The sequence below is a fragment of the Podarcis bocagei genome (genome assembly GCF_964188305.1).
Source record: "Podarcis bocagei genome assembly, chromosome: Z".
In the NCBI taxonomy this organism is placed as follows: Eukaryota; Metazoa; Chordata; class Lepidosauria; order Squamata; family Lacertidae; genus Podarcis; species Podarcis bocagei.
In genome coordinates this window covers 46266689-46290385 of record NC_138140.1, presented here as the reverse complement: position 1 = coordinate 46290385, position 23697 = coordinate 46266689, and the positions used below count along the sequence as shown (strand labels likewise).

The 23697-nt window shown below is 42.8% G+C and overlaps 1 long non-coding RNA gene across 2 annotated transcripts in view; it reads right to left on the bottom strand.

Annotated features, from left to right (window-relative positions):
- Positions 1 to 21831, bottom strand: part of LOC308578603 — a 74920-nt gene extending 53089 nt beyond the window's left edge. The window contains exons 1-2 of one of the 2 annotated variants that reach the window (XR_014004024.1): positions 21674 to 21831; positions 16433 to 16535 (exon numbers count right to left, since the gene is read on the bottom strand). This is a non-coding gene — a long non-coding RNA (uncharacterized lncRNA). The remainder of the gene's footprint in view (positions 1 to 16432; positions 16536 to 21673) is intronic. The other variant, XR_014004023.1, reaches the window with a different exon arrangement.
- Positions 21832 to 23697: the final 1866 nt, after the last annotated feature.

Below are 23697 nucleotides of genomic sequence, written 5' to 3'. Positions count from 1 at the left end.
CTTCTAGTAATTAAACCTCCAATCTTTGTAGATGTGGTGATAAATTGTTATGTAATGCTTAGCTACAATGGCCATCCAATTATTTCTCAATTATAAGGTTTGCAGGATTTGAGTTAAAGCACCACCTCCCTTTAATCACCCCAACCCTACAGATGGGTTTGAGTTCTTTGACTCAGCAGACATTCTTGCAATTCATTCAGTGAAGACAGCGCAAGATCAGACCCTTAAAGAAATAATGAATAGATTTAACAGTACACTAATAACCATCTCCTCTTTTCACTCTAGACCCTGTGAAGCAATAGTCCCAATTGCCATATTTTGACCGATGGCAAATCCCTAGAACAGTGTTATCTGGACTTTAGACAGCTATAAGATACTTCATGCTGAATCCAAATTGGAAGTGAACTTCACTCCTATAGCTGAAAAGATTGACCTTTACACTCTCAGATAAGCTTACTACTGTTCTATATTTCTGCAAGAGGTATGCTTCCAGATAGGTTTCCCTCTCTGAGGACAAGTAATTATGGCATATGCCAATGCTTGAACTAGTAGAATTATCTAACCACACTAAAGATATATACAAACTTCTACCCAGATTCTGGAATCTGAATTGGCCTTGTTTCCAAGGTGAAACTGATGCACTAGGAATTCTCTGTTGTTGTTGTTGTTGTTGTTGTTGTTGTTGTTGTTGTTGTTGTTGTTGTTGTTGTTGTTTCAGAACAGGCCCTTCTCTGTGTTTCATCTGTATAAGAGAACAAAGTTCACTATACAAGTGCATAAGAGAAGGGCCTTATCTGTAGTGGTGCCCTGATCTTGAATGTCCTCTCATAAGACACACACCCATTACTAACACTGTATTCATTTGGGGGCTAGTTAAAAGTATATTTAAAAAACAACAACCAACAACCAAGCATTTTAAAATATTGAGCTTGACAAATACTTGTATCCCTCTTAATTTTGTTATTAAAAAAAGGAAAAGAAATTGTGTAATTTTGTTTTAATGTTGTTTTAATATTGTATTGTGGATTTTAAGTTCTTGTGCGCACCACCTTTGGTCCCCACTTTGCACTCGGTGACAGTGGCCACACCTTGGGAATTGCTTCGACTGGCTGGCTAAACCACGAGAAAATAGGCTCTGGCAGATTGAGTAGAGGAGACCAGTGGTGGGTCCAATGCTCAAAAAAGTGATTTTTGCATGTGTTATAGAGAGGGGAAAATGGGGCTCATCAACTTGAGAAGGTAGCTCATCTAGGAGAAGGAAGACTCTGGTCCCACTGCCTTGCGGGATATCTTTGGGAGAAGAAAAGGCTTTGTATGCCTCCTTCTGGTAATCCTTGCAGTCAAGCTGGCACGAAACATATTTCTCTGTCTTTGTTTGGACAACATCAGTGAGACCGAGAGGGGCTCTTGTTGTTTGGGCAGCTCAGGATCTCCATACATACTGCCCAGGCTTGCACCCCTGGGAGGTCACTTCAGTGCTGCTAACACAGAAAAACAATGCAAGAGGTAGCAGTTATGATTTACAAGTCTCTGCAGCCCCTCTACAAGTGATTCTCCAGTGGCTTGACTTCACCCCTAGAGGCACCCTCCATTGGCTCTTGAGACGGATGCCAACAAAGATATAGAAAGCCACATGTGCTCCAATTCTAGAGCTGATTTTAGAGCTTGAGGTGAATATGTGCAAGTCAGGGCCAGGGCCAGGAGACACAATCCCACTTCACCTACCATGCATCCATATCCCCAGATTTGTCTCATCAACAGAGCTCCTGACATCCAGCCTACCAAATGGTTTGCCCACCTTTAATTCCCACCCTCCACTCACCTCTCACCACAGATATGCCCTCAGTGGTAAACTAGTGCCATATTCACCCATAGTTAAATTAGGAACTACCGCTTGTGTCCTGCTCTCTTTAATGAATGGAAAACTGTGATATTCTCTATATGACACTGCTTTTAAAACCATTTCTTCTTTCAGGAGGTGCAGAATGAAGAATGTTAGTGCCAGGCTACTATCACTCAACCAAAGTGGCATTTTTAGTATAAAATACTTCCAGGAGCAATTTCACCTGGGGGGGGGGGGAATCCATTTCTTGAAAAACATTAAATATTTTAGCAGTGCTCAGTTGAGAAGATCCTTGCATTTTGTGTTGATGTGAACCTTGATAAAATGCCCCTTTAGGAAAAGACTGATCACACATTAGAACTTTATTTAAATGACAGTTATTTTTAAATGTCACAGTAGCAGAGCACTCAGATAAAAGGTCTTTCAACAAATTTAAGGGCAGTTTAAAGGTAAAGAAAATATGGGAATAGCCATCTGAATTCTTGCTGGAGATGGGCCTACATGAATTTGTGCAAGCCTGCAGGCAACCAAACAAGCACTTGAAAGATTGTGTCATCCCTTAGATGCCCAATTGTTCATGATGCGATGCTGGAGATGGGCTTCTGAAGATAGCATCTCTTCAGGAGGTCCTTTCATTCCACACAGTGTAGGAATCAGTCCTCTAGTGTTGTGGCAGCTGCTGTTGTGTTTGGAACCTACTGAAGAACGTTCTCTACCAATAAGTCTTTCTAATACCTTTCCCAGTCTGGCTCTGTATTGGATTTGTTTTTAGGATGTTTTACGGCTGTTTGAAACATTTGTATTGCTTGCTGATCCTTTGGGACTAAGGGTTTATATAAATCTAATAAAGAAATAATTAAGTTGAAGCTAAAGCCACAAACAGCTGAGGCTGAGGTTATAATCCTTCTGTCTGTACAATGGACAGAGGTCCATCTCCTGCAGGGGGAAGTAGTTAGGAGAGCTGAAAATAATGCCAATATATTTCACATCTGGCAACCAATGCACCCCTTTGGTTTCAGATAGTACATGGGTAAAGTAAAGGTAAAGGGACCCCTGACCATTAGGTCCAGTCGTGGCCGACTCTGGGGTTGCAGCAGTCATCTCGCTGTATTGGCCAAGGGAGCCGGCGTACAGTTTCTGGGCCATGTGGCCAGCATGACAAAGCTGTTTCTGGCGAACCGGAGCAGCGCACGGAAATGCTGTTTTACCTTCCCGCCGAAGCGGTACCTATTTATCTACTTGCACTTTGATGTGCTTTCGAACTGCTAGGTTGGCAGGAGCAGGGACCGAGCAATGGGAGCTCACCCCGTCGCAGGGATTCGAACCGCCAACCTTCTGATCGGCAAGTCCTAGGCTCTGTGGTTTAACCCACAGCGCCACCCGCGTCCCAGTACATGGGTAGACAAGTCTAAAAAGGCCAGGATACACCATGACCCTCTAGCGGTCATGGTGACTCATTTACCAGAAGTAATGTATTTAGTGTTAACTCTGGAACTATATACTTGATTCTGACCAAACTAAGCCTCCTGATGCTCCAGAACCATTTAAAGCAGGGAAAGCCCTCCAGATGTTACTGGACTACAACTTCCAGTATCCCTAACCATTGACCATGCTTATGGGAGTTGAAATCAAGCAAAATCTGGATAGCATCACATTGGTAATCCCCAATTTAGAAAATTCTGATGCTTTACCCCATGTGAATATATTTTCGAGGATAGAAGAGGGATCATGGGAAATTTGTAGCATTTATTTACTCACACTTAATTGAATAATCAGTTCCTTCTTTTGTCAAGTAAAGAACCATTGCCTACTAAAGAAGAGAACACCTGTATTTTTCCGACCTTTACATAGGTGACTTGAAAGACAGAGACAAAATAATTACATAGTTCTCAGAAAGTTATAATAGAGATGTTAGCCACGTCCTATGCTATTCATATGAACCCTTCCTCTAATTGTTCTCTATGCTTATGTACTCTTGGAATGTGGCCAGCCCAAAGCTGAGTTTAATGCATACACATTAGTAGCATCAGTACATTACAAATAGTGCGGAAACAAAGATGCAGGTTGTGGGACACGCTTCTGAAACTTATGCAAACCAATTTGCATGTCTTAATTATGGAGGAACAAACTTGAATGCACAGGGGAAAGAGTCATGCTTGAGCTTAAGCCCTGTCTCCTTAACTGCTTCAGTTATTCTGAATGGCAATGTGACTTTCCATCTCTGTTGTTCACCCCTTAATGTAAAAGTGCTTGCCAAAAAGTGGATATCCCATGCAAGATAGAAATGGCTCTAACCAATGAAGGGGCTGTATAGCTCAATGACTGAGTACATGTTTTGCATGCAGAGGGCATTGAGTTGAATTCCTGGCATTTCCAGTTAGGAGAACCTAAAGCAGCAGGACTGGCAAAATCCAGTCAGTGTGGTGTCAGAGCCAGTGTAGTGTGGTGGTTAAGAGCAGTAGACTCATAATCTGGTTCACGTCTCCGCTCCTCCACATGCAGCTGCTGGGTGACCTTGGGCTAGTCACACTTCTCTGAAGTCTCTCAGCCCCACTCACCTCACAGAGTGTTTGTTGTGGGGGAGGAAGGGAAAGGAGAATGTTAGCCACTTTGAGACTCCTTCGGGTACTGATAAAGCGGGATATCAAATCCAAACTCCTCCTCCCTGTTCCTTTTATATAGTGGAGGCTGGTATATTAGGAAGAATGGGACACTTTCCCACAAAACTCAGTCTGCCCTCAACTCACACCCAACTACCTGTTGTTTTACTAACCAGCCCAGGAAGCTATGCTGACTGTCAGCTCCATCCTCAACAGTCTCAGTGTTGCACATATATAACACAGCAGGGCAGGGCAAAACTAGAATTAGTTGTCTGTCTGTCCTTGACTCCATCTACCATTGGCCTCCTTGCTTTCTGCATCCCAAAGGACACCAGCCACTACTGCTTACTGAACTGCTGGACAGAGGAAGCAGACAAAACTTGACTAGATGGATTGAGGATCTGACCATCAAAAACTGTATCCTATGCTGCTCATTAGTTAAAACAGAGATGAGGAATGTATTCTTCATCTACAACTCACTCCACATCATTGGCCATATTGACTGGCACTGGTGGGAGTTGGTCCATTGACTTCTGGAGAGCCACAGAGTTTTCCATTCATGACTGTCAGAGCTGCTCGAAGATCCTAGCTCACAGAGGATCACGCTAGCCAGCGATCATTAAGTAAAAGTCTTTATTGAGTTACAGTTTCCATTCTCCAGCTGCTGCGTGCAACTCTACGTCTAGTAGCTAGATCGGCGAAGCTCCGTCTGATTCTCCGCCCCTTGTGCACCAACTTAATATCCTAGCCCTGCTCCACCTTTTCCGCCTGACTGTTCTCCTCTGGGTCCCTCTGCCCCCCGGGGTTTCTTCCTTCCGGGATTCTTCTGACGCTGACCCGGACCCTCCTGCCTCCTTGCGCCGGGCTTTAGGACCTGGCTCCCTTTCCGGGCTGCTTACTGCGCCGCCTTCCTCTGCATTTGAACTTGGCGCGCGCGCCCAACCTTCCACTTTCCGCTTAACCGTTTCTTCGCTCCCCGATGGAGGTGTGGCCACTCCTGACTCATGCCCTCCCTCCTGTGGTGAGCTGCCAGCGCTTGCCCCCTGGCTCCCTTCCTCCTCCCTGCTCCCTAGCAGTGACGCTGGTCCCGATTTCCAACTGCTCTCCTCTGAGTCCCCTCTGGCTCTATCTTCCTGGGGTGCCCCCCTAAACTCCCCCCTTGCCCTGGCCACTGGTGCTCCTTTCTGTGAATCCTCTGATTCACTGGAAAGACTCGGAGATCTCGGGTCGTCGTCATCACTCAACTTTTCTTCTGCCTCCTCCCCTTCGCTCTCTGTTTCCTCCCTTGCCCTTGCCTCTGCTCCTAAACCCCTGACAATGACTTTAAAAATAATATGATTAAACGAGCAATACAGCTGTATAGGAAGGCTTACACCCTCATTGCATCTCTTGGAAAAGCATTCCAGGACAGGAGACTCTCTGAAGTGTTCTTGAATGCCACACTGGAGCAGAATTTTTAAAAATTTACTTAACTTGAATCAGATCATTGGACCTGTCCAACCAGAGCTTGTCTTGATTGGCAGAAGGCAACTCTCAGACAGAGGGAGCTTGCAAGAGATTGGATCCATAGTTTTCTGCCTCCAGAGCATGTGAAATATGACTGAGCTATGGGCCAACCCCTTGCTCCCTTATTTGTTTAAATATTTATAAGCCACAGTTTTGTGAAAGAAAATGTGGAAAGGCATTATACACCATGCTAAATTGCAACAAAAACAATAAAAATATCAATTAAAACATCTATGAATACTAGCTGGTCAAAAAAAAAAATCATATTACAAAGGTCTGCCTGGAAAATGCAGTTTTTTAGGAGATGTCTAAAAGAAGGCAAGGATGATTTATGCCTAAGCTCCCTGGGAAGGTGCTCCCGCAAAGTGGAGCCTGCCACATGAAACACTTGTTCCCTAACGAAGATCAACCAACCCTCGGGGGCATAAGGAACCACAATAAGTGCCACAGCAGAGGATCTCAATGACTAAGATGAAACATAAGGAATCAGATAGTCCTTAAGGCAATTTGTTCTGTAGTTTGTGAATTAACACAAAAAGCTTGAACTGGACCCACTAGCAGAGAAAGCCTTAATGTGCAACTGGAAGCGTTTGTGATTTCAAATAGAGCTTTCAAGACCTTGCCCAATTTGTTTCAGCATGATCTTAATGTATGACATTATAGCATTTAAAAATGTACAGCAACTGCTCCCCACAAAACAAGACTCCTACCACTGATTGTTTACAAACCTAATATGCCAAATTCACTTCAGTTTGCATTTGGGAAACTGAGGTTGAGAGACTATGTGTCAAGAAAACCTATATAATGAATCCCTGGCAAAAGTTCTACTTGAATCCATGTTTCCCAGATCGTAATCTAATCTTTTACATAGTTGTCATATCAAACAGCAATGTCCCTCCATAGTATGTTAGGGGAAGATCTAGTTGTGTCCAAAGTAGCCTCTTTCAGCATTTGTCTGAAGATTAATGACAACCCCTTACTCACAACTCCCAGGGCTTTCAAGTCAATGCTATATATCTAACAAATGATGTTTGTATGGCCTCATGAACGTTTGGCATTTGAAAATGAGAACAGCTTGTAAGAGAGAAATGCTCACTGGACACCCATCCCTGGATGATCTCACTTGCATGGTTCACATCACATAATATAGCAGATCAAGGCAACAACACAGCTCACCAATTCCTCTGGACAAGAAATATCAAGGTGGTGGGTGTAGATATTAGTCAGAGAGGATGAAGGGATTCAACTCATTGTTAAGTAAGCAAATTTCACTCTACAATGCTCTTTTTTGTTGCATTATCAACTGATGAGTTTTAAGTTTACAAAGCAAGAGTTGTGCTCCTCTGCAGGGCTTGCGGGCTTTTAAAAACTTTTTTCTTTCTTATTAAATAAATATAGTTTTATTGATTTCCAATAAATAAATCCAGAAAAAGAGAGGATACAAAAACAAAACCCCTCTTGTCCCCCTCTGCCCCTCCAGGACAAAGCAGTTGAGTTAAGTTTGCCATTCTTTAGGATTATCAGTAAAGTATTTTTTTATAAAATGATGTCATATTTTCAACATCATTTATATTATTCAATGCAAGCAATCTCTTGATTAATTTTTCTGATATAGTAACAGAGCATACATTCTGTTTCCAACGTGAGATACACGGGTGTTCCAATCATTTCCAATTCCATGAGTAGGCATGCCACTACTAAAAGAAGAGTAATTAGTTCTTTATAGCAAAGATCAGATTGCCTATCTCTAAAAATAGTCACAGTCCTAATCTTGGGGTGCATTCCACATGTTGACCCATAATATAGCCTGTTTCTGTGGTAAGGAGAAGTGAGGAGCCCAGTTCAGGGTGCACAGTACCATCAGCATCTGACAAAAACATAAACCATGACAGGCCTGAGAGGTACTGGGGCAATTCCTCTCCCACCTTCCTTGGGACTGCCTTGAGGGAAGGCAGAAGTGGGGGAGCCCAAGTCAGGGAACATACATACCACTGAGTTTTATTTGTCCTGAGAGCACACCATCCCTTTAAACTGTATATAATGTATTTAAAAACTGGGTGCCTTGGGAAAAAAGATGGCATATAAATCCAATAAATGATAAATAAATCTGAAGCACTTGAAAGCACTCTACAAATACAAAGTATTTTATATAAGTATAGCAATGTTTCAGCTATGCATTGGAGGAATTTGTCAGACTTTACACTTGGCAGAGTTTGAGTTCCAACAAATATTGGGGAAGTTGAAGTCCCCCGTGATTACTATTTCTTTCCTTTATCACAATCTGCTTTTGAAACTCTTCCACATTTCCAAAGTTTGTCACACATTATTGGGGAGATGGGCATCAAGTAAAAAACCACAAATCAGAATCCGCCTTGGACTCACAATATTATTTGCTTCTGATAGTTGCAGTTGTTAGGATGTTGCTTCATCCTCATTTAAGCCTTGTTAGCACTTACTTAAGATTGCCTAAAGAAATATCAACAACCTCAGATATGCAGATGACACAACCTTGATGGCAGAAAGTGAGGAGGAATTAAAAAACCTTTTAATGAGGGTGAAAGAGGAGAGCGCAAAATATGGTCTGAAGCTCAACATCAAAAAACGAAGATCATGGCCACTGGGCCCATCACCTCCTGGCAAATAGAAGGGGAAGAAATGGAGGCAGTGAGAGATTTTACTTTCTTGGGCTCCATGATCACTGCAGATGATGACAGCAGTCACAAAATTAAAAGACGCTTGCTCCTTGGGAGAAAGGCGATGGCAAACCTAGACAGCATCTTAAAAAGCAGAGACATCACCTTGCCAACAAAGGTCCATATAGTTAAAGCCATGGTTTTCCCAGTAGTGATGTATGGAAGTGAGAGCTGGACCATAAAGAAGGCTGATCGCCGAAGAATTGATGCTTTTGAATTATGGTGCTGGAGGAGACTCTTGAGAGTCCCATGGACTGCAAGAAGATCAAACCTATCCATTCTGAAGGAAATCAGCCCTGAGTGCTCACTGGAAGGACAGATCGTGAAGCTGAGGCTCCAATACTTTGGCCACCTCATGAGAAGAGAAAACTCCCTGGAAAAGACCCTGATGTTGGGAAAGATGGAGGGCACAAGAAGAAGGGGATGACAGAGGATGAGATGGTTGGACAGTGTTCTCGAAGCTACAAACATGAGTCTGACCAAACTGCAGGAGGCAGTGGAAGACAGGAGTGCCTGGCGTGGTCTGGTCCATGGGGTCACGAAGAGTCGGACACGACTAAACAACAACAACAAAAGCACTTACTCACTCGCAAGGTCTGGAGCAAGCATCAGCTCCCCATAGGCTATGCAAAAAGTTACACTGAATCTGTATACTAGAACATGACACCAGCTTTCCCAGATATTACCTGCTCAAGTTGGCATATCAACCTGCTCTTAATTACCTGAGGCAAAATCATGTTGCTGTTTAATGTTAACTAAAGTTTAGAACTATCACATGAAATGGTTGAAATGCTAAGACCATTGATGAAAGGCAATTATGAGGGGCTAGGGAAAAGGGATTGAGTCTGCCAGGGAAGAAAAGGATTAATCTCTCATCTCCATCTGTCAGACTTAACTGACCATAAATCCATAAGGCTTATTTCTCCAACATCTGCTACTGGCTGTTTGAACAGTCCTTTCTAGTACTTTTTTTTTGTCATTATGGTTTATGATGTTGCTCATCAGAGTGGCATTATTTCTCTGTGGATTTTGCACATGTAAGGGAGAGTGAAGCCTTGCAGTTCTGTTCTCAAAAACTGAGGCCTTGGGCACTTATTACAACCAGGGAGAGGATGCTAGTGTAAGGATACGAGGCAATGAATCACCATCCTGCCCATATTCTTAAAGCCTTTTAAAGTTGAGGAACATATGTGAGTTTATGCATAATTTTATGATACAATCATGTGAGAAGCATCATTAGATTTGTGGTGTTTTGCTGAATTATAATTTCAGCAGTGCTGTGCTTGAAAATGGGGTCTCTGGCCAGATTTAAGGGGAGTCTGTCAACGTGCTTTTCCTGAGGTGCAGGGCTTGAGGACTGTGCAAGGACTGATGTATATATAACATTGATTATATATTGAATCCCAGCCCAGGACAGGGTGTGCACACATGCACAAACATGTGTCTGCATGCTCATACACACACCACAGATCCCCTGTACAAAACCTGTTTGCACTGGCAGTTGAATCCTACTTCAGCACTGGTAATAAGACAGCACCCTCCACTGAACCTGAATGTAGCAGGCAAATTCTGGGGGCCCAGAGCAGGTCACATGTTCCATAAAGCTCTGTCTTTCAGCACTGTGCTGTCACTACCATCCCAGAATTTCCTGACTGAGGTATTTGTCTCACTTTATCTAATGGTAGGGCCAGTCCTTCCAACAAGGAATTGAAGGGGAAACAGACTTGCTCCAGTCTTTATGCGCTGAAAAATTGTAACCACAATCCAACACATGGAAATCAATGTACTTCAGCGTGACCAGGTGTTAGATGGATAGCTGTCATTCTGTGAAAAGGCCACTATGTGTTGGACTAGGATCTGGGAGACCAAGGTTCAAAATCCCATTCAATGGGTGGCCTTGGACCAGTCCCTGACTCTCAGCCTTACCTAGCTGAATTTTACACTGCATTTTATTCAATGTATGTTCTGAGGAAGTGAAGTACCATGGTTTGGAAAAGACAAATAAGCCCAGGATGCATGAAGGAATCGGTTGATCATCTTGCTACATTATAAGCAGGGAGGCTCTGATTTATGGTGTCTGGGAAATAAAGCCATTTCATTTGCCTCTTTCTTTCACCTCTTGAGCTTTTGGTTTTCTTACTGTCATTTTAATTCACTTATCAGAGAGAGAGAGAAAGAGAGCAAGGGGGGGGGATAAATTCAAACAAGTTGCTTAGACTGAAAGCTCGGGCAAAAGAATTTGTGGAGAAACAAGATATAGCAGAGATATGGAACAGGGAAGAAAATTACATTTGTCAAACACTTCTGTAGAAGAAAGAGTATCAAGCTATAGTAATTTATATATAAGATCATGACGCACCACATCTCAGAAACAAATGGGCATGGAATACAAATTTAGGGATGGGGAAGCAATTTGGTACAGTTCATATTCAAATGAGAGCCTGCCTGCCTAATTCACACTTCCCAAAACACTGTGTTAACCAAAACAGAGCTATCCTCCTAAATTCACCTTTCTGCAAATGTGACTATACAGTACTCCAACCAAATACACATATCTATAAAAATGCACATATTAGGGGAAAGTGTGCATTAAATGCATTTGCATAGCTCAGTGTTTCCCAACCTTTTTTGGGCAAAGGCACACTTGTTTGATGAAAAAAATCTCAATGCACACCACCATTACAGCCCCGTGACGTCAGCGCGCAGCGTCACGCCAGGAGGGACGCACGAAAGTGTAAGTTTCAATTTTTTTTCCTCCCCCTTGCCGGGGAACCTCCAAGCTTTGGGGGTGGGGGGGGAGGAGGCAGCAAAGTGAGGCAGGAAGGAGAGCGCGGCTTGGCTGGGTGAGCTTTGGCAGGGGCAGGGAATGAGAGACGCGAGGCGGGCGCTGCGGACGGAGGCGCTGCCCGCCGAGCTCGCAGGCAGCCAGGCAGGCAGATGGCGAGAGCCCCGCGCTGGGCGGCCTCTCCTCGCCGCCGCCGCCCCGCCTCTCGCCGCCCGACTCACCCGCCTCCCTCCAGGCAACATCTCGCGGCACACCAGGTGTGCTGGTCCCGGGGGTAAGGTACCGTGAGTGTAGCAGAGTCCACACGAAGAGGAGCGAGGTCTGATGCAGAGAGCCGGGCGGGGAACAGGAACACTGGAACAGGAGGCTTAGCAGGCAACAGGAACACCGGATGGTCGGGAACAGGAGGCCGAGCAGGGAACAGGAGTACTGGATAGTCAGGAACAGGAAGCCGAGCAGGGAACAGGAGTACCGGTTAGTCAGGAACAGGAGGCCGAGCAGGGATCAGGATCACAGGAAGGTCCGAAGCCAACAACGACGTTGCTCCCGCAACCTGGGGCCGGGATGACTGGGCTTTTATCCTCTTCTAAGGTCAGGGGCGGTCCCGACCCCCAGGAGCCCCGCCTACTCTGGCCTTAAGGCGAGCACTCCTCCTGGGGGCAACTAGTTCCCTTCGCCTCTCTGCCCTAAGCCTCTGCAGATCAGGAGAGGCCGAAGGGTTACTGGGCCCTGGAGGAGGCTCACCTGTGGCCACTGAGTCATCAGGCCCCTCTGGGGCCAGGAGGACTTCACCTGGGACCAGCTCCTGCTGCACTGCCACAGGTGCAGGCTCTTCAGCCTCTAGGCCTTGCCCCAGTTCAGCCGGCCCTGGAGGCGGGGACTCCTGTGCAGGCTGGGATTCCTCTGTTTCATCCTCCGAATCGGAATCCCAGGCCATCACACCAGGCAACATCTCGCGGCACACTAGTGTGCCGCGGAACAGTGGTTGGGAAACACTGGCATAGCTGATACCACAGTAGTTATTTTGGTAAGGTTGTACTGCTCACCTGATTTCTGTTTACCTTAGTCATGGCAATGTATCAGGAAGAATAGAGGGAGCGGAGGGGCAGTGGTGAGGTCTACACACTTGTACCTTGCTGGGAGAGCCAATCTAATGAGGAGGATGGCACATTTGCACCACGTCCCTCACCTCTCCCTCTCTATCCTGAGAAGTGGCAGTTACTCATAGCATCTGGGGTGATGCCCCCACCACACTATTCATTCCTCTTCCAGAAATGTCTGGGAGGTGTGAGATTCCAGGGGTTCCAGGTGCTTACTCAGTTTCCTTGGAATGAGGGACAACAGAGACTGTAATGCCTTTATGATATCAGGTTTACACATACATACAACCTGAGCCTACGGTGGAGGGGTTCACACCAGAAGGTCTTGCTTCCTTGGGGTTTGAAAAGAAATCATGCATGTCTCTCTTTCTCAGGTTTCTAACTGCTTCTAGCCAGCTCTTTCTCACTATTCTGGCCTTTGTCTTTCTCACTACCAACCAGGTGAGGGAGGGTCCCCCACCAATTTGCCCTTTGGCATAGGGCAGCTTTACATCAGAGGGCAGCAAATGGGAAAGAAGGGGGGGGACCTGAAGCTAAAATTCAGAGATTTCCCCCCTGTCCTTATACAAATGCATCTGGATCGGTCCAAAGAATTGATTTAGTTCAGAATAAGATTGCTAATGATGATTACAAACCCCTCCTCTTTCTAATTCTTACATCCATGGTGGGGAGTCAGCAGCAGGTAGTGGTGATGGAGTCTTCATTCTTATGCCCTAGACACTTCTGTATATTATCACTGGTAAGGAATGGCAGAGAAGAGGAGGAAAGAACAGGTCACTCCCCCACAAGACTAAAAATATCAAAAGGAAAGCAACAGAGGAAGAAGGAACAGTGTAAACATATTCAGTTATTTCAGCTATGTGGATTTAGAATTAAATACAGGTAGGGAGCCTTTGCTCACCAGTGCCCTCCAGATGCTTCTGGATTTGGTTTCCCATCAATCCCAATGATAGGCCATGGTGGCTGGAACGGATGGGATTGTGACTCAAAACCTCTGAAGGTTGGTCGGGGAAGGTTGCAGTATGGCTGTGGGGGTGAGTGAGCAATTCAAAAGGCTTTACTCTAAACTGCCCTGTGATACACATATGAAAGTTGGTATGTATAAATTTAACAAATAAAATCATGGAAAGGGTGAATTTTCAGGAGGGGTTGGAAGGAAGGCTGGAAGGAGGGAAGGAGATGGTCTCATGAAGTATCCTGAGAGGCACAAGACGCAGCAAGTCTGGTTGGAGGCTTTGATGCTTCTGAGTACCAGTTGTTGGAGAGTGCTTTTGTGCTCCTGTTCTACTTGTAGATTTCCACAGGCATCTGGCTGGCCACTTCTGTGCAGGATACTGGATTAGATGGGCCATTGCCTTGATTTATTTATTTATGTTTGTTTTTTCTGAAGAAGCATGGAATGCTGGTGACTATCGAATATGTATAAAAAAAATAAAATATTGTCCAGTAGCACCTTATAGACCAACTTATAGACAAACATATCTACATGCTTTTAGCTACCATCCCAAACATACCAAACAATCAATTGTATATATAGCCAGGCTCTACATTACAGCTGCATCTGTTCCAACTCTACAGACAGAGATTGTCACCTAAGAGATCTACAGCAAACCTTTTTGGAACTAAAATATCCACCTGATGAAGTTAAACAACAGATCAACAAAGCCAAGCTGATACCCAGAGATCTTGCTACAAGACAGCCCCCAAAGAGAAAATAACAGAACACCACTAGTAATAACATACAGCACCCAAGTTAAAACAGTTCAATGCATCATCAGAGATTTACAACCTCTCCTAGACAATGACAGTTTTCTTTCTTTCTCTTTCTCAAGCTCTGGGAGGAAGACCTTTCATTGCCTACAGACAGCCACCCACCCAATCTTAAACAATTCCTCAGCCATACCCATTGAGTCAATCACCCATCTCCTCTGTAGGCAGTGTAAGCAATAAGGTTCAGAGTGAATGACACTGTACAAAACAATAAAATTCATTAATTTTTATCATTAATCATCATAATAGTATCAAGGTCCAATAATGGAAGGTTTAAAGTATTCCAAACTCCAACTGTACACTATTTTCCATTCATCTTTCCAATAATCCGGTAAGGTGATCATAATTCTCAAACTCAGAATGCAGTCAGAGAAATAAGTGTCAGCTGACTTTGGTGTTTGAGATAAGATCCTATGCTGATTGCTAGCAACAGCTGCATCTGCAGAGCTCAAAAGCAGAAGGCCCTCCGGAAGTTGTATGGGTCTTTGTTGTTGTTGTTTAGTCGTTTAGTTGTGTCCGACTCTTCGTGACCCCATGGACCAGAGCATGCCAGGCACTTCTGTCCTCCACTGCCTCCTGCAGTTTGATCAGACTCATGTTTGTAGCTTCGAGAACACCATCCAACCATCTCATCCTCTGTCGTCCCCTTCTCCTTGTGCCCTCCATCTTTCCCAACACCAGGGTCTTTTCCAGGGAGTCTTCTCTTCTCATGAGGTGGCCAAAGTACTGGAGCCTCAGCTTCACGATCTGTCCTTCCAGTGAGTCTACTTAGGGTCTACTTATGGGTCTACTTAGGGTAAAATGTTTTATCAGTTGATTGTTAATGAAGCTGCAACAATTGTAGGTCCTTCTGAATGTCTCTCTACTCCTGCCATTGCATCAGTTCACAAGAATCTTCACTATTCTGACGTAATAATATTTGGATCTGAGTATCTTTTGATAAATCTGACATGCTTACAATTGATTGTTTGCAGGCAGAAGAAACATTCAACAATCTCTTTTCAAAAAAATCAGAATTAGGAGACAGATGAAGGAAACAAATGATGAAGTGGAACATTGTTTTCTCCACTGCATTATGGATTCACTCTCTGGGAATTTGAACATATATTTTTGGCTTGGTCTGTTTTGAATTGGGTGGTGTATGTTCTTGATTCACAGAGTATGATTCACAGAGTAACTCTTAGGTATGTTGACTCAGAATTAAGTTCTATTCTATTCAATGGAGCTTCTGCCCAGGTCATAGACTGTGACCTCTGTTTTGATTTGTTCTTGTTTTCTAGTATGTTTCCACCTATTTTTATACTAACAGGGTGTTTACTAACAGGTTCCCTGTTGTTATGTTATGTTATAATTTATTTGCATACCACTTTTTGCCCCCAAAGCAGTGAACAGCATATTAATACAAAAGAATATACAGTAAGAGTACAATAAATTAATCAAAGCAAAAATCACAAAAACACAAAACACCCACTAATTACACCAGATACTTGTTTGTCAGCAGCATTCATGCTGTCACTGGAAAGGCAGCTCCTCAGCATTCCACCTCTCACTTGAAAGCCAACTTAACTCATATATACCAATTCATACCACCCACTCACCTAAGAAAGAGCAAGCCCACCCCACCAGGAACCAGTCACCCATGGGAAGTTCACTTTCCTTCACAACACCCCCAAATGATCTTCTCAAAGAGGGTGGCCTGCTGACAATACTCACCCCCAACAAGTGGCAGTGAGTAGGCACAGTTCCTAAGGTGCACTATCCTTGCCTCCAACACTGTTTAAAGTTAGTGTGGCTCTAAGGAGGACATAGGCTCATCCTCAGTAGGCCTACAGGCACCAAATCCAAATTCTGAAGATGTTCTTTTGTCTATGGACTCTTAGGAATGGGCTACTGGCTCCTACAAGAATCAGCTTCTGGTGAAGCAGAACATTTCCTACCAAAGCTTATGCTTTTTTATACTAATAAGCTTTATAAAACAATTGTCCCCAGATGCTACTGAACACATTTTCTTCCTCTCTGTGTAGTGTTCAGTGCTTCAAGGTCTGCTCTGCTAGAACCACTATGGATTAAACTTAGCCCTTCTGTGATTCCCTATACTTAAATATCCATAGTATGGCCTAATTAGCAAAACCTACCTGGCCACAAAACTTGCTTGCTCTTCTTTTAGGTTGGCTGTCAGATGGAATAACGGTAGGTGTGCAATTAAACAGGAAGGGGGAAGTTGCTCTTTTGTGCCTACTGAGGTACAAAATAAAAAGTGACAAATGACTTTATTAGTACATGACAGGAAAACATACTCTTAACTCTATGGGCTAATCACAACTCAGCTGACTGACAAGTTGTACAATGGAACCATCATTTATAGACCCTTATCACCAAATATCCCAACACTTCTGTGGATAAATGCAGGTGTCTGGACATGAAACTCAAGCAGGTTATGTCCATCCAGTTGAGACATTCATTTATACATAATTTATAGAATAGGATTGTTCTGAATGAAGGTACATTAAACAATAGTGCATTCCCAGGAAAGGACAGCTAGCCTGAGTTGTCTGAAATCATGCAGGGCTTTGTAAGAGTGTGCCAAATCATTTTGAAAGGTGTATGCTAGAGTTTCTCTGCTATCTCACATAAAGCAAGCCTTTGAGGCAGACATGGAAGTTTCTATGTAAGAGGTGTGGGATTTCTCAAAATAATTTTGCACATTTTTACCCAGAGACAGGAATGTTGCAAAGTCCTTAACTTGGGGCTCAGGCCTATGACATAAGAGTTCATATGTTGCACACAACTGCTCCCATGTGTAGAAATGTGTGAGGGGCCTGCACAGGCCACGTGAACGTGTGTGTGCACTGGTGCCTGCAGGAAAAATGTCTCCTCACCAATGCATGTTTGGCCAGCATGAAAAGGGGTTTTTTATGTGCTGATGTATATACATAGAGGTCCTCTATGCAAGAAGATGGCATTGATTGGTCTAGGTCCCTCTTTGAATGGTTGCACACACTTTGGTACATGCATACAACTCTTTCACATACTGGAAAAACCATGGATAGTGACTGTGTGAACCTTTCAACGATGTGTTTACATGGGGATAAATAGAACTTATATATTTTGTTTGTTTTAATATTAAGAAGAAGAAGAAGAAGAGTTTGGATTTGATATCCCGCCTTTCACTCCCCTTCAGGAGTCTCAAAGCGGCTAACATTCTCCTTTCCCTTCCTCCCCCACAACAAACACTCTGTGAGGTGAGTGGGGCTGAGAGACTTCACAGAAGTGTGACTAGCCCAAGGTCACCCAGCAGCTGCATGTGGAGGAGCGGAGACTCGAACCCGGTTTCCCGGATTACGTGACTACCGCTCTTAACCACTACACCAAGCTGGCTCTCGCTGTTGTTATCATCATCATCATCACCACCACCATCATTTAGGCAAGGGATTAATAAACCAATTTTGAATGAACTGATATAGTGACTGATAAAACAATAAGGAATTTTTGAGGCATCTTCGGGACTAAAAGATATTGGTATTGTCAAAATCTAACCTTTGTGGACTAGCAGAGTCAATTTCATCACATCCATGATGAGGCTATGAAACCATTTTGAAAAATTCACAAAAGCAGTTCGAAAGACTATCCTTTGATGGTAGGCTTGAGGTGAACATTTAAATAACACTGTCAGTCATGCCCACTGAAACTTAGCGCTACCCTGCAGAAGATATAAACGAGGAGAAAATGCAGTCTGCTCAACTAGGAGAACTACTGTACCTCCACCAGTTTCCTCCTGGCAGCTGCCAGTGCCTGTAAAATCAGACAAAGATCCTTTAAGTCATCAAAACTAGCAGCTATGAGGCCAACAATAGTATAGCCCTTGCCAGCATATATAAAGCCTCAGATGGCCCCAGGTTTTGGCTGAGATCATTCACAGTTCAGCTAGCAGGGCCTATAGGGATCTGTCCATGGTCCTGAACTCCTTAAAAAGCTTTGTCTTGACTTTGCCTCACTTGATTTTGCCAAGACTTTGCCTCACCCAACTTGACCTGCTTGGAAGCAGCTATGCTTGTTCCTCTCGCTTCATCTTCTAGCCCCAAGTCTCAGAAGAAGAGGTTACTCCCCATTTTGCAATGAAGTTTTTTTTATCTTGTGGTGGACTTTTTGATGCAAGTAGGATTTCATCCTACTTGAGGGTCTGCCGAGTAGTTACCTTTCGAGTATTTTAACTAGAGTGAGGTATGTGAATAAAACAGAAGATAAAAATGATTCAGATTGGCCTGACTTTTGAAAAACAAACTAAAGAAACAAGCTAACTTTATCAAAATGATTTCTATCAGTGTACTGGCAAGTGCAGGGTGGGAGTGAAATATTTCCTTTGTAGGCAACATGCCTGAGGACATGTCCAGGTCCTTGTATGCACTAAATCCATCTTTTATAAGCAGAAATTCACTGTACAGCCATAAATATTTAAGTAGTCAAAAAGGTCAGACCCTGTTTCCAACAGTGGCTGCCTCCTGAGCATGGACTGAAAATGTATATTTTCTTTTTAATTAGAACTGTCAACTAATGAAAAATTAATCAGATACAATTGTTTCATCATGAGTTATTCATTTAAATGTAAAACATACACTTGCATGTCACCACAGCACCAATACAAGCACCTTTTTAAGGTACTTGAAAGAAACACATAATCATCCCCAAATATGCACGAATGGGCTATTGGCATGAATTTAACTGGTGAAGCTGGCAATCGGGCTTCCTTGCCTCTAGGGGGATCGTAGGAAAGGCACTGCTCTATAAAAGTTACTTATAATAGTAAACAAGTGGCAATGGGGGGAAATGGGTAAACTTCCAGGCACTGAACCAGAGACAGCTAATTAAATCATAGCCCAGTGTCTTTGAAGTCAAGATTACAAGCCAGTTGTAACTATTTCACTAAGTCCTACTTTTTTTAATGAGACGGAAGCTGAAATTCTATACTCACTTACCTAGAAGTAAACCTAACTGAACTCAAAAGGGCAGACTTCTAAGTAGACACTCATAGGATTGCACTGTGAAGTAGAAGTTACTTCAGTAGCAATCTAACCCACCTTTCAACCCAGCTAACGTTGGATATCCACCACTATGGCATTTCTGATTGCTGGCCATCTGACGTCTGCTTAAAAACTTCCAATAAAGGAAAGTACAACTTACAAGGCATTCTGTTCCACTGTCAAAGTGCTCACCACTTCTTAATTTCAATATTTTTTTCTGGTAATTTGAACCCATTACTTTAGGTCCTATGTTCTGGAGCAACATAAAACAAATCTGCTCAGTCATAAATGCAGACATTCAAATATTAAACAATGACTTAATCATCTCTTCTCCAGGTGAAAAATGCACAACTCCTTCACTCTTCAGAACTCTTGATCTGTAGAGCCCTCACTGTTTCTGTCACCCTTTCCAGAAATGTCCCAGTTTGTTCACACCCATCTTAATCTGTGGTGCCCAAAACTGGACACAGTACTCCATGGAACTCAGGGTTGGTTAATATATGTGTGAATGCTTACTGCAACATCAGCTAAACATCATAGATACAAGTTGTCCAGTAGCACCTTAGAGACCAACTAAGTATGTTCTGGGTATAAGCTTTTGTGTGCATGCACACTTCTTCAGATACACTAAAAGAGAATTTACCAGGCCTTTATATATAGTGGGAGGGTGGGGTGGGGGTTTTCTCAGGAGAGTAATAGGAGATGGGTGATTGACTCAATGGGCATGGTAAACCTGTGGACGACTGTTAATGACTGCAATTAGTCCTACAGGAAAAAGCATGGGATAGTATTTATATATTTCTACTGCGTCAGACCAACATGGCTACCTACCTGAATTATAGATATAGTGGTACCTCTGGTTATGAACTTAATTCGTTCCGGAGGTCTGTTCTTAACCTGAAACCATTCTTAACCTGAGGTACCACTTTAGCTAATGGGGCCTCCTGCTGCCGCCACATGATTTCTGTTCTCATCCTGAGGTAAAGTTCTTAACCCAAGGTACTACTTCCGGTTTAGCGGAGTCTGTAACCCGAAGTGTTTGTAACCCGAGGTACCACTGTACAACTTCCATATAATCTCAGACTAATTGAAATAATGGGACTAAAGTATGATTAATATAGTTTGCAATTCTAACTCCATTTACCAAGGAGTACACTCCATTGCATTCAATAGGACTTCTTTTGTGTAGGCATAGTTAGCATTGTTCTGCAGGTCTGGATCCAACTCGTCGTCCCCCCCCCCCAGTGGAGTCTTTTCACAAATTTGGTCTGAAGCTATTGAGGGCATGCATGTTTGACAGAGCCCAACATCTCATAAAGGCATCAAACATACATGTGGTCCCCCAGTTAGGAATGGAACAGTTAAGTTCTCTGTCTTTTACATGATGCTTTTATTAGCTTAACTAAATCTATACTCCACAATTTCTGGTATTGTATATAAATCCTGAGAGACCTAATGAATACATACATTAAATTTTCTGTTATGTGTTATGGCACTTGACAACTTGCTGTCAAATGATTGCATAATCAGTTGGTTCTCCCACCTCAATCTAAATTTGTCAATCTGCATTTCTCTCATTTTCTCATTTCTCCAATCTTAAATTCTGTGCTCCACATTTTCACACCAGTTTACACCCTTTTAAAAAGAAATCTTTAGAAATTCATCAACATTTTGGTGTAGATTTATTCTTAAAAACACATGTATTTTCTCACAATGCACACATTTTGGTAAACCCATTTTCATTAATATAATAATGTATCTTTGTATGTTAGTTTAGCTAAAATATGCATTTATATGCATTTTTGTACACATTGCTTGACCAGATAATGGCACTGCAAAATTCAGATAAGTGTTAATTATTATTATTATTATTAAATATTGTTTTTAATTTTTAATAAAACAAGTAAACATAATACGGGCACTGCAGGAACAGCAGTTCATAAACATACAAGCACAACACAGTATTAAAGCAACCAAGAGGAGAAAAGCTGATTCCCAGTCATGACTTAAGAAAATCTCTCCAGTGTGAAGTCCGAGTCCCTGGAGGGCAACAGTTTATATTATGTTTGCTTACAAAGCGGATAAAAGGAAATCAGATTTTGTCAATGCTGTCATGTTTTGCCATTCTCTTAAACAGTGGTGGGTTAAGTGTTTTGAAAGTGCTGTGTCCCATACACAATACCACTATTTGGCCCTATAAGACACGTCCAACACTCTCTCAATATTCAGAATGAGGTGAGTTCTGGGATTAATGTTACTAAGAAAGCATTCCTCTCCCCCTGCATCTGACAGAACACACACACACACACACACACACACAGCTGTGCACGCCAAACCCAAAGTGTTTGAGGCACTCACAGTTGATTTGATCTTCAAGCATGAGCTCTAGATCCTGCACTGTCATTTTGAGAATCTCCATTTCAGACTGTGTCTCCAGATCCATTAGCTTTCTTAGTTACATCCAGCATTTTAGCTGAAGGGGTTTCTATTTTAGTTTCAAGATGCTGAAGAGCCTCTGTCCAGGCTGCTTTAGGAGCATGCCTAACCTATGAAATATATTCACTGGGTCATCTGACATGTAAGTCATTTTCAAGCCCTGCCTTTCCCCTTGAGCCACCTTACACCATTTTGGCCAGGCCTTCCTTGTCTGAAGTGTCAGTGGTTCGCTGCTCTATTACGTTGTCTGAGTGAAGTTTCTGCAACTTCGCTTGCAGGGCTCTCGTGCTCTTCTGCATCCCCTTTCCAATCCTGTGGGTTCTTTTTAATCGAGGTCTGTTCTTTTTGATCATTCACAGAAGACTTTGAATTCCTGTGGTTATTGGAGCTGAACAACTAGGCAGCCATTAGGCTTGCATGCTAACCCCAGTAAGTGTGAATTGTGAAGGGTAGCTGTGTTTTGGTTTGCATATTGTTTCAGAAAAATACTTTTCCTTTAAATGTGAACTGAATTTCTTCCTCATTCATTGTGAATTAGTTTAATCACTTGTGTTGATCTTTGAGTTTAGCTTATTTGAAAATAAGCTGCATCATTACATGGGACATTCTTTGCTGCAAACCAAGTTCTTATTAATGCAGTATGAGGACCTTGTGGTGATCTCATAATAAAAACACAACTATTTTTCCATCACTTTATATTTAAGATACCATGCTTCATTTTTTCTATAAATGTTTATGTGTCATGGAAATATGCATGGAACTCTGTGTCCTCTTTTTTTTAAAGGCATCATTATTAATCCACATTGATCAGACCACCCTGCTATGCCTATTTATCAAACTTTAAAAGATCGAAGCTTTCACTGTCCATAAAATCTGGCTTATTTTCCCTCATTATTTCCTGATATTCATCCTTCAACTCTCATTTAATGAGAAAAGGTCTTCCTTCTCTCTCTGACCTCTCCTTTAAATCTGACATCAATCTTTAGAATTTTTTTTTCTGGTATCACATCTCTGCCATTAATCTTAAAGGTGTGTGGATTGTTAAATGCATTTTTGAACATGATTGCCACAAAAGAGTAATTGCTGTAGTGTGTGAAATTGTTACCTGGACTTACATCTTCATTGGAAGAGATTGTGGCTGTTCAGAATGTTTTTAAACAATGTGGGGCGGGTGAGGGGTAAAAGGGTGGGGAATTCCTTAAGTTAATATCTTGCAATTTGGTTGATCTTGCAGTTTGAGTGCTCTTGCAAAGTCCAGTTTGGGGTCACACACAAATGCAGCTCAGAATCTCACTGTACTGCAATCCAGATAGGTTTCTTGGTACACAAAAGGTACAGCAGAGAGGAGAGGGTGGGACTTTGCTGTGACTGGGTGGAATAGAAGCCTAGACTTCTCTTTCTTTCTTTCTTTCTTTCTTTCTTTCTTTCTTTCTTTCTTTCTTTCTTTCTACCAATCATTGGTTCTTAAATGCATGTTCTCCTATAATCTGATATCTTGTAAAGCATAGGAAAACAAGCAAGCAAAATATAATGGCACCTTTTATCTTCCTTCCTTCTCATTAGTGGGGAATTTCTGGCCCATGGGCATGATTAAGATTGCCCAATTAGATGTTTTCCCTGAGTCATACCCACCTCTTCTTTCTTCTTCTTCTTTGGTGATCACTCGTAGCTGAGTAAGATTGTCTTCCATGAACACGGTCTTAACAGGGAGTCGGTAAGTGACTGTGGAGGCCAATTCTGGATCCACACATCCTTCCACAGTGGGGACATAGGTTTACGGGCAGGAGTTGTTCATAGTGAGGGTTTGTCAAGCAAGCCTTCTTCTTAGCACGTTTCTCCCTTGTGTCCTCAGTTCAAGCATCTTCAAAGCCCATGACACCTTTGGTAAAGGCTGTTCTCCAATTGGAGCACTCTCAGAACAGTGTTTCCCAACCTTACACTGGACC